Source organism: Monopterus albus, unplaced genomic scaffold, assembly GCF_001952655.1.
Source record: "Monopterus albus unplaced genomic scaffold, M_albus_1.0 scaffold78.1, whole genome shotgun sequence".
Classification (NCBI taxonomy): domain Eukaryota; kingdom Metazoa; phylum Chordata; class Actinopteri; order Synbranchiformes; family Synbranchidae; genus Monopterus; species Monopterus albus.
This window is the reverse complement of record NW_018127958.1, coordinates 686,396-697,945: the sequence shown is the minus strand read 5'-3', so window position 1 is coordinate 697,945 and position 11,550 is coordinate 686,396.

The window sequence follows — 11,550 nt, the reverse complement described above, 5'->3', positions numbered from 1 at the left end:
TGGACACTGCTAGTGCTGATGGGAAAAAGGGGCTAAAAGACTCTGTGGTCTATTGTTTTTCTCCCCCCTCCCCTCTGCTCTCTCTCTCTCTCTCCTATCCCTCCATCTGCTTTTCAGTAGCTCCCTGAGAGACAGAAGAAGTCTAAAGCAGGAGATTTTTTTTCACTTTTCTTACATTTTTTTCAACTTCTCTGCTTTATCTCTGACTCAGGTTGTTCTTAAGCATGCCAGTTTGAACAGAGGATGGATTCTGTATCCTACAAACGTAAATGTCAATTTTTAAGCTTGATTGGTTGTAATAAATGTGCTGATATGTAATGAAACATTACAAAAATGTGTCCACAGTGCAGACCTGATGTACCGAGCTCTTGTTGGTGTCAGAGTCTCCTCCTGCATTTATCCTCCTGTCAAGACTATCACACATTAGCCAGAGTTGGAGGCTGTTAAATGCCAAACCTGTAATTGCAGTGTCGCCACACTGCTGTCTTTGTTTACATGGGGATCTGTGAGGTTCAAATTCTTCATCACTAGCTGTCTGACATTTTAATGCAAGGGCAGACAGTGCTGTTAATACTGCTGTGAATATTTATACCCTTTGTAAACACTGGAATTAGCGAATCTTTGCTTTGTGATATAGTCATCTGAATTCGAAAATAGTTATTTTCTTTCTACCTGGAAAACAGTTTGGGGACATATGTGAACATCACTAATAACTGGTGAAATTATATCCAGGGCACATGAAAGCTATCAGACTCAAACAACAATGTTGCAAAACAGCGTGAGACTAAAGCTATGTGTCCATTCCTCGAGGTCTCCTGGAAGGTCATCCCTCTCTCGGCATGTGGCTCCTCACTCTAACACCAAATCTTCTATCAAAATGTCACCAAGCGTTAGCCAAAGACAAAGGCAAAGGCCACTGTGAAAGCCCCTGCATCCATCTCCCAGTCAATATCCATGAATAGGCCTACTCTGGTCTAATTAGACCTGTTTATTTGATGCAGAAACAGAGGGATGAAAAATGAAGTGGATGAACGAGGAGGGGAATCATCTCCTTACTCACAATGTGAGAGGAGCTCCGGCTGCCATTAAAGAGCGCTGATCCATGTGTGCGCAAACATATGCACACAATCACAAAAGAGGGCCAAATGCTCTCTGTTTAAAGTCTTAAAAGAAAGGATAGAACAAGAAAATTGCTAAAGGATGAGAGGGGGAGGGCTTCTGCATGACCAACTTTTTTTTTTGTCTTTACTTCTTAACTCACAAAGAGTTTTCATGCAGCCCTTGTTGTTGCCTGGAGGTGTAATATTAGACGCTGGATGCAGTAGATCTCCCCAATGCCCCCTATACCCTTTTCTGTCTGCCTGTTCTCTTCCCTGTGTCTCCCTTGTGAGCAAAGGCCTTCATTAACAAAAACACCTTATCATTATTGCAGTCTGCAGCCCAGACACCTAGAGCAAGCACCACTCCATTTAACACAGAAATCTTGTTCAACAAATTACCTAATCTGAAAAAGTGCCTTTTAGCAAATCAAAATTATGCATATGTGAGAACTGATCTAACATTTTAGAAGGAGTCAAAAGACTAGAGAGAGAGGTTTTAGAAGAGGAGGAATGAGGATAATGAGGAGAAATGTAGAGGACAGAAGTAGCCTTTTTCCCCTACAGCAGGTATGCAGGTTCTATCTTTTGGGCTGATGACAAGTAAATTGGTCTCTTTGGCTGCTCTGGTAACATTACACCCAACTGCCCTTAGGTCCGTACCTGATATTGTTAGAGAAAAAAAAAAATCTTAACATCAAAAATAAGCTGCAACTTCTAAGATGAGAGCATCATAAGAAACAAAAGTAGCCAAGATGCAAAAGTAGTTTTTTAAATTATGTTACTTTGAATATGGATCCTATGTCAGTCAGTTTTTCTGTTGCTTGTACAGCTTCATAGACAAAGTTTCATAGATTAAATAGTGGATTTAACATTTTTTACAAATGGATTTTGAGCTTACACAGACCAGTCTAAATATATGAACAAGCCTTTTAAAGAGGAAATATTTTAAAATAACTCAGATTAAAACATGCAAATAAACAGTCAGAAACTGTTAGGTCACAGTCGCCACTTACTGTCCTTCCTAAAGATGTTTCCAGCATCAAAGGCAAAGTCAATCTACATAGCTAATGCCTCCAATTTTTTCTTCCCTTTCCTCAAACTCAAAACAGCACAGACCAAGTGGAGTGAAAAAACAAAACTAGGGATTTTTGCTGGCAATCTGGAAACACTCTCTAGTTAATTAGGGTTGATTGGAAATGAACCGCACAAACAAAGGGCGGCCTGTGCCCTGACTATTACAACCGTACATGTGTGCATACACGTGCACCACCTTAGAAGAGCTTGCCGGTAGAAGGTCCGCTATCTGGACTCTTCCCCTCTCTCTCTTTAAACCGTCCCAACCACCTCCACCTCCCCAGATTATGGGAGTGCCCCGCCCAAGAATGTGTGATGACCTCTGCTGCCGTGGAGCAAAACTTCCAGGCCCTGATGCCACAAAAGGCAAGAAGGTAATTAAGTTTGAAAGAACAGAAGCACTGCCACAAACAATAACCCAGTGTCCATGGGGAGGTATTGGTGGTGGTGGTGGTGTGGGTGCCTGTGTGTGTGCGTGTGTGTGTGTGTGTGAGTGGAGGGGTGAGGCAGAAAAGCCATTAACATTCAGTGGCTGGGTGACAGAGAGGTAGGAGGCCAAAGGGGAACTGAGGATGGCGTTCTCTCTCTCTGCATGCTTCTCCTTGTCTTTCTCTATCTCAGCATGACTTGTCTGTTCATTCATTTTATTTATCTCTCCTTTTTATTTTTTCTCAACTGCACATTCACATCTAGTTTGGACCACCCTTTCCTTGCCAAATCCCCTCTACTACACTGCACCAGCTGTTCAATACTCTTTTTGGGTCTTTTTTTCTGTTCCTTGTTGTTGCTCCCACGTAAGGATTGGCCCCCTACTGTCAACGCCCACACAGACAAATGCCCTCATACATACTGTACACCCTGCTTTTTTTATTACAACTACAGCTCTTGATTATCTGTTATGCAAGGCTGCATTTGAGCGTTTGCATGCACTAAAGCTTGAGAAAAGAACTAGCAAACCGTTGGTCACCACCTAAGAGTGCTAAGAGTTAACCATTTTACCTCTCTACACACTCAAATTCACACACACGCAGACTCACAACATCCAAACACAAAACATACAAGGGGTGCTTTCATCTTTAGCCACATCTCCAGCAAAGCAGTTTAACTCAATTAGCAAAAAATGTAATTTTATTTACAGACTCCTAAGTAACTCATAACACACACACACACACACACACACTTGTACATCTGTCTTTGTGAGGGCACTCACTGACAACTTCCCTAAGCCCTTACCCCAACCTTAACCATCAGAGCTAAATGCCTAACCTTAACTCTTACCCTAACGCTAACCTAAACCTAATTCTAACCTGAACTCTAAAACCAAGTCTTAACCCTCAAAAAGGTGGTTCACAAAGTGAGGACCAGCCAAAATGTCCTCACTTTTCAAAAGTGCCCTCACTCTGTAGCAAGGCATACTTTTTGGTCCTCACTATGCAGCAAATACAAGAACACACACACCCACAAAGTCACACAGTATAAGCAAACTGTCCCTCTCCCATGTGGTTGGAGCTAAGAAAGAAGTATTCATTGCTCATGCATGTGTGTCAGTCTGTGCGTGTGTGAGTATCAAAGTGCGTGTGTATGTGTGTTTGGACAGTGGAAAGATCATGAGACACATTTACGTCAGATGAGTGAATCAGACAAACCACTGCTAATTTCAGTGAGGCATTCTTTTTAAGAAAGGAAGGAGGGTGAGAGGTCTGGGGGAGATACCCAAACAATGACAACAATAAGCTAAGAACGCAAGACATGAATAATTAAAATACAACTTTCTGGGTATGTGCTTGTGCAAGTGTTTGCACATCTACTCTTTTTTGCACGGTTGATGAAAGGAAATCACCAACTAACTGTGGTTTTGTTGCATTATGTGTTTAATAATCTGTCTCTCTTTGTTTCTGCATCTCACCAGAGACATGGATTAGTGCTAAAATGATGACTGCCTAATCCTTGATTTGTCTGCGCTAAATAAATATTAATCTAGTCTGCTCATCATGCTGCTGTAAGATACACAGTATACATACACAGTATGAAAGAGCTTAACTGATAGATGAATCGAAGCCTTATCTTTGGGATGAGGCAAAAGTACGAGACCAAAGTATATATCTATAGATATAATCCATGCTTTCTCTAGGACATGCAGATGCACACATTTATATAGCACCACAGGAAAGAAGAAGAAGAAAAAAAATCACTAATTTGTGTTGATTCAGACCCCTCCATATCTCTGCCCGCCTTTCAGCAGGTTTGTTTAGAAAGAAAAAATACTGCAGGGAACATGAAAAAATGTTAGCTATCATTGCTGGACTCTCTCTCGCTCACACAGACACACACACGCACATATACATAAATTGACAAGGCCATGGTAGTGCAGAGCAGAAGAGGTTAAGCAAACATTGTCCACGACAGTCAAGAATAGCACACACTCCCAGACAGAGAGAGCAGTCACTGATGCAGGCATTTCACATCCACCTGGCAAATATAAATGACTGCTTATACTGTATCACCTACCATGATCCTCATATTATTTTATTCAGTTATAACCACAAACACTGTGAGATGACTTGTATGTATAACTTATTTTAAGACATAGCATCATTTATTAACAGTTAATCAACATCACAACAATCAAAAGTCACAAATGTGACCCTTTATGCTGAAAGATGTCTGTCACTATCGAGTTAACAAAATTACTGTATGCTGGCTGTTATTTGGATAGTACGTATTAGTACTGCAGGAGCGTGTTTGCTGGCTGTCTCTAATTCTAGTTATTACTCCGTTGTGGTCTGCACAGCGTGTCAAAGTCAGCTGATTTATGTTTGCTTAATCCGTGTTTATCTGTCCAATTACACTGTTACATAAAAGAGAAAAGAAGAAAAGAGATATAATATCTGCTTTTATAGTTAACATTAAAGATACAGAAACAAGTTTGGTGACCAAACCTTCTAGGGGTAACAATAAAGCTTATATTCAAACCTCACTGTTTTCCAAAGCATGTACTCAGTGGGACCCTAACCCTGTTATTACATTCATAAACATAATCACAGAGCAGGTATCCTGCCTGATGCCACAGGCTACGTGCCCCTCACTTAAACATCTCCTGAGCACTTCTCTGATACGCCACAAAAAGGCCATTAATGTCTTTCAACAGAAAAAATGTGTAGAAAAAGCACAGATGAACCCATAGATGGGGGCAGGGGTGTGTGGACAACCACAAATGTGCACATATCTTTTAGCTTTGTAAAAGCTTGACTACTCATGACGGGTCTAATTTCTGGACCCAGGGAATTACTAATTAACTTAAGCTTTTGGCTCTCTATTTAATTAGAGAGGTCTCCAAATGAACTTTAGACCAAAGTCATTTGCTTTTTAAACAAACCCCTTTTTTTTCTGACAGCTGTTGTGAGTTTGCCCTCTTCTCACAAGGAAAGCACAGTTTTTATGTATGCCATCACAGGCTCTTTTTCTGGTTACCGGGAGGGAAGAAAGAGAATGGAGGGAAGAGAGGGAGAAAAAAGGAGTAACAGTTGAAAAGTGAACATTTTAATTAGATTTCACTACAAACAAACAACTGTCAGATGTAATTCCTGTGGTTTTTGATTAGCACCACAATTTGCCTTTATCAAATAAACACCATGTCACACAATGTCAGGCCCAGGCCACTGAGCGGGAGCCAAGATGAAGTGGAGCCGTTACCTTACTGTTCACTGCAGGAAATAGCCCCTATTACATATAAGTAGCACAATAACATATTAAAATTTAACATGTACTTGCTGTTATATCTACCTGTTTCACATTTCTCTAGAGGCCTGAGTATCTGTGTGTTATACGTGGACATCTATGACAAGGCAGCTGAAGACCAGTGTCAGCAATATCTCTCTCTTTTTTTTAAATACATGCCTACACAGATTATGCCTACTGCAAAGCAAAACCACTTTTAGAGAGGGCATGTATTTTAAGTTTAAGTTATACGTATGAATAGGCAAGCATACAATCTCTGACTTTATTAATATTGCTAAAAGGTATAAAAATGAAAAACTGAAAAATGATTTAAATTATTTCATTATTACTAATGAATCCTCCATCACCACATTTTGGTTTGTGGTGGTATTGTTTAGGTATTATATTATGGCAGAGGTCCATTCATCAACCATGCTTTTTTTTTTTTTAACAGCTCCTCCAAAGTCTTCCTATATCTGCCCATCTCAGCTGCCATGAAACACTGCAAACATCCCTTCTTTATTTAGTCTAGGTGCAGAGAGCTGATACCTCAGTGAAACTCCTGACAAAACTGACCCTGTTAATACCTACAATTTCATATACAAGAACATTCCTGTGCCTGCTCTGCTCTTATTCTTTACTGTCACAAAAAAGGAGTTTCTTTTAAGGAAATAATTTAAAAAAATATTCCATGCCTTCTGCCATGCCAGGAAAAAAGAGCCAGGGTTTGAGAGGGATTGTGTTGGCTGGGGTCTCCACTGGGGAGTTGTTAAGACACATGCTTGCTTGCCTGTATTAGTTCAGACTGAGGTCTACACTAGAAAGGGAACAATTGTATTGTTGTTTTTCATATGCCAGTGGTTACTAAATTGTACATTTACTGCAATGTGGCTGCATAGCTCAGTATTTCAATACCTGCAAATCATAAGTAACATTTTAGTAGAATTGAGGTCTCAACTTGAGACAAGTTCTTTGGTAGATTCTTTACATCTCTCATTAGACTGTTTGTTCAAGCCCACAAGTCATGCATAATTAATTAGCCACTTACTCCCTGATGAGCTTTACCAGTGGCCTTGGGATCCACTTGCTATTGCCTTCAACTACATACTACTACATCCCAGTCACGTCATATACATGCAGTAGTACAGTACAGAACATAATGGCAAACACATAAACAGATAATATACAAGAAAGTAAAGGTGATTTGATGCAGATGTTTAAATGAAAAATAGTACTGAGAACTGTTATCTAATCTATTATTGATATATATACTGTATATATGTATAGCGGATTGTCCTTCTTTTCTCAGATTTTCCTTACAGAGTGTTAATGTACATATATAACCTGTGACTGGGCTTTCTGCTTTTTCAATCCCTGCCTTTGTCTTTGACCAACAAGGAAGACAATGTATCACTGTCATGAGACATCTTGTGCTATTGTGGTGTATCTTTTCTCTAACCTGGAGAAAATTAGTCACTGATCAACTTTTTCCCTCTAAGCTTAAAGATTGTCTTTATAACTTCTATTTGGATGAGATAGTTGGGCATTTGTTTGTACCTTGCCAGCTATGAAAATACTTTTGTGACCAACTAATAAAATGTGGCACATAACCTTTTATACTGTGCATTGTTTTGTTGGTGAGTACAAGAGGAACAAACCTTTCTCAAACAAAAGACTGCCAGATGCTTTGCTGAATATGTAAGATGAGGACTTTGAGGCACTCACATAGACGTGAAGGCTGAGCAAGTGGCCTTATAGGACAAGAAATGTCACAGTTTGAACAGGTAGCTGCAGTTTCAAATCTAGACTTCTGTACAGAAATGATCAGAAATGTTCAGCAGTAAACAAAAGTTCAGAAATATCAGTGAGGAGGGTGTTTTTCCTGCTCAATCCCTTTTTGCTGTTAAGCCCCCTTCCTACCGGACTTACATGTCTATCAACAGAAAAATGAACATCCAGAGATGCAAATGAAAGATGAGACAGAAAGCAACAGAGAATATGAGACAGAGACGCTAACAAAGATACGCAGACAAAGCAAATCTGTGAGACTGCATTTTTTTCACCAGCCCATTTTATTTGACCTAAACCTGAGAATCTCAGCCGCCCTAAGGGCCCGCAGGACCTCAGATCAAACAGAAAGAGTCATCTAACACATGGCACTGATTGTTCTTTCCCCACCCTATGAAAGTCCCCCCACTTCCACTTTGAAATGAAAAGAATAAACACATTATTCTAAATGAAATACCCAGACCCATGTTTTTCCATGGTTAATATCCTGTATGAGACGACTGATGCAAAATAGGCAGGATAGCCTGAGAACGGGATGGAGCTCAGAGGGTAGAGAAAAATTCCCCTTTTTCTATTTTCCCTTAAGAGACTGATGAAGGCCTGGTGAGAGAGAGCGGGAGTAGAAGAGAGAGAGACAGACAGACATAGAGACATGAGAGAGAGAGAGAAACACAATCCTGACTGGCGCTGGACCAACAACAACAAAAACATTTAGATAACCGCACTCAATAATGAACGATTTCAATGAGGACAAAAATTACATTTCCTACAGATAACATGCCCCCTTCCCATAACAGAGCCAAAACAGCTTCAGAACCACGTCATGCTCAACAGTGGATCACTAGAGTATTATGTTAGGGGAGGGTTGTACTAACTATATTAGTATCCTTTTACCCCATCAGAGACAGTACTTCACTGGTTGTAAGAAGATAAAGCTGGCAGAGCTGAGAGCCAGCGAAACACACAGGCCTTGTATGACAACTCGACTAGCTTGACCGGAAAAGCAGCAAATCTCTCCTCAACCAAGTCAGCTTGAACTATAACACTACCAGTAGCACGGATGAAACGATTACAGATCTGCAATACACACTACAAGGGCCACTCCAAATAACACTCCATGTACACATAACCAAGGATCACTACAGTGCACTTGAACCTCACAGGTGGCGTGAGTCACAGCAAGAACGCCATCCCCACTTCTCCCGTCCAGTAAGCACTCACTTCCTTTCATGCCAGAGTCTGTCATGTTGCTTGAGAGGAAAGATGCAAGAAAAGAAGAGATATAGCATAGAAAGAAGGCCAACATAGAGAGAGAGAGAGAGACTCTTTGTCCTCCTCCACTCAGCTCCAATGCGTTTCTTCCTTGGGACTGGCTAACATTAGCATATGAATGACGAGGGAAGGCATGCAAAAGGTCAAAGAAAGAGGATCCTGTCCAATGAGAGACAACAAAAACAGGCCACACCGGCCTTTGTGGTATTCCTGTTCTCCGCCATTCAACCTCGCAGCCCTCCTTTGACCCTGGATCATTTTCATACACCAGATGCAATAGCAATGATGATGGTTGATCATAAATTACAAACAAAGTCAAACCGGGTCATATTGAAGTCATGGTGGCAATTTTAAGCTGTGTCACCACTGTCATGCCCCTTCCTACTGCCACCATCACACACACACACACAGACATTCACATAAAACACACCTGCTTCATAGTTCCACAGTTCCCTCTACCCAGACAATATCCAACTCAATCCTTAGCAAACATTACAATAAAGGAAAAGGTAAGTACAGTGAGTGATTTGGTCCATGAAAGCCACTCCCTTCTTTCCATGTAAATGCTACCTGAACCACATCCATCCACTACATAATTGCACACTCCAGTGCTTTAGAGATGCAGTTTAGGAACACTGGATTTCACCAGTCAACACAGTCACTCTATTATCATACAGTGCATATCGTTTGACATGATAGCTTCCTTTTGCTGGCATATGAACAAACAGTCAAAAACACTGGCCCGGTGTTTCTGGGGTCCTCTCCAGCAGACACAGTTCTCTGCCAGCAAGAGTGGCGATAGACAGAGGGACTGGAGTGGAGAGTGCAAAGGGGGGAGGGAGAGAGGAGAGGGGTAGAGCATTTCATCTCTCTTTCATCTCTGTCACCCAGTCAAGCGTTCAATGCTCCATTCAGCGTCTGCCCAGCATTATGCAAAAAAATGCTAATCCCCTTTCCCGTGCTTTCACACTTGTATAAACCGCCGTTCCTGCTTCTGAAAAGCAATTATATCAGTTTACGTTCCTGTCAAAAAACAGGATTAGCATGCAAGTATTAGTAGCACCAGCTAGGCCCAATCTATATCCACCTTTGGCTGGTGCGAAGCACAGAACATTAAATGTTTGTCCACCCTCCTCACCGATAAAGAAAGTCCTGCTGCTTGGCTGTGGGTAGCTATAAAGATGTGCTGTAATTAGATATTTGGCTGGAGTGAAAAGAAGGGTTGAAAGTTTCAAAAGCAGACCTGCTTGTTCTTGTTATTTAGGCCCAAGCTTTTCTTTGCCAGAATCTCATTCTTGTACAATAATTAGGAACAAATTTAGCTGTGTTGCTACACAGAGTCTTACTCAGAGTCACAGGTTTGCTTCACGGGCGGCAGTGTACATATGTGACACACAAAGACTGAGATAGGACACAAAACTAAACTGTTGTCCCCTCCCCCCTTTTCCGCCACATGTGTACAACAATGCCAGTGCAGGAGTACACATGCAAACATGCCCACTGAGCTGACAAGTAAAGATGGCAGGATATTTTTGAAAATGCAAATATTCATACTAGTGGAATGTGTGTAAAAGAGTTGTTGTTAGATGATTTAATCTGGACAGGTGGACCACGCTATTTCTACCCCCTCAAGTTTTTGGAAAAAAAAATGCACGCCCGTACCAGCTCGTGACAGATCAAGAGATCAGCACAATTAGTCAGGTCGTCATGGCGACTAATGAAATTTGGCAAAGTGGCCAGGCAGACACTTAAATGAGCTAGCTGGTTATGGAGAGCTTGCTGGCTGGTTGCCTTACACACACCCATTATTCTCTTTTCTGCCACGGTGCTACAATGGAGTCACTTGTATCTCAGTCGATACCCACCGGCAATACAAGCTCTCCGCCTGACAATTTGCATATGTTAATATAATTAAGTGCTAATTACACTAAAGCTCGCATATTCACAAGTACCCTCCCTGGGAACTACGGAGGGACTTGATCTTGTTCCAAGTATATAACCCCTCCTCTGCCCCTCGCTCAGTATGTGTGATAGGGAGAAAGTGTGTGTTAGCAGTGATGCCCCAGGGCTGATGCAGGAAGCCCTCCTCTTTGGCACATAATGCTGGGCTGCAGCAGACTTCTTAGCTTCTACCCCTACAGGCCTTCTTAATCCAGGAGACCCTGACACTACTACTGCAGACCATTACCCCTCTCATGCACACCCATACACACACACGCTACATAACCAAAAGAATATTACACCTTTCCAGTAACTCTCTAAAAGCTACATGCTTCAAATTGTTGCATTAAGCCTATAAAACCTAAAGAAGAAGTGTGAAGCAGAGAGTCAGAAAGATAACTGAGGCTTGGTACACTGGTTTGGATTACTACTGCAGAGTTTCAGCTTGGAAACCTTAAAATAAAGAACTTACTATTACTTTGAAAATTCAACCATCAGTCATCTGTGTGTGAAGAATGCTGGATACACTAAATTTTGGGACTCCTGAAAGCTGGTGGCCAAAATGATAGCAGCCATTTAAGCCATACATATATGTCAAAAAATCTACATGACAAAAAATCTACATGATTCCCCGCAGTGAGTGTGCATGTGTAGATTT